The sequence below is a fragment of the Penaeus monodon genome, chromosome 32, assembly GCF_015228065.2.
Source record: "Penaeus monodon isolate SGIC_2016 chromosome 32, NSTDA_Pmon_1, whole genome shotgun sequence".
Taxonomy (NCBI): Eukaryota; Metazoa; Arthropoda; class Malacostraca; order Decapoda; family Penaeidae; genus Penaeus; species Penaeus monodon.
Genome location: NC_051417.1, coordinates 14,818,913 through 14,819,612, shown reverse-complemented (window position 1 = coordinate 14,819,612; position 700 = coordinate 14,818,913). Strand labels below are relative to the sequence as shown.

The 700-nt window shown below is 43.9% G+C and overlaps 1 protein-coding gene across 1 annotated transcript in view; it reads left to right on the top strand.

The window, feature by feature from the left end:
* Window positions 1–700, top strand: part of LOC119593668 (TNF receptor-associated factor 3-like) — a gene marked incomplete at its 5' end in the record, with an annotated part of 15,146 nt that overhangs the window by 12,060 nt on the left and 2,386 nt on the right.

Below are 700 nucleotides of genomic sequence, written 5' to 3'. Positions count from 1 at the left end.
CACGACCGGCTCTCCATTGATTTGCAGCAAAGTCCGTAAGCCTTGTCGCATACCCGTGGCTTCCCCTAGCGTGTGCTTCAGTCGCATTGCTGTGTCAACATGAGCCGCGGGAAGGACAGAAACCCGAAGACAATAGTTCAGCCACTGATCGGGACGCCGTTCGTTTCCTGGCCTCTAGTCTAATAATGTACTAAGGGGAAATTCCACTTCCGCTGCTTGAGCTCTGATTGCCGATAAAGCCACTGATCTGGACACTTCTTAGCCTTGGTGTAAAGGTGATTCTAGAGAAAAGGAGAAAAAGAGGACGTAAGAGGTATTGCGCCGTCAAGAACAGGTCTTTCGCGTCGCATCTCTCAGTAGCAATTGTTAATGTGTGTTTGAGAGTACGTATGTGTGTACGAGAGAGCGCGCGTTTGCACGGGTGTTTCCATAACACATAAAGTGGAAAATTAGAAATTAGAAAACGCACGCATGCCAACGTTTGGTTACATGACAGTTCGGGCTTAAGCCGGTACTTCAACAGCATGAATATTCAACCCTTTTGATACTGCAATATTCAGATGCTCTTTTGGAATTACAAATCCAAGGATTTCATTTTTACCTTTGCCAAAAAGGGTGAGGGAATTAGTGAAGATTAAAAGTACTGCAGATACCAGTCTGTTTATAAGTTTTTATTGTTTCAAATTTAATCAAATAACTA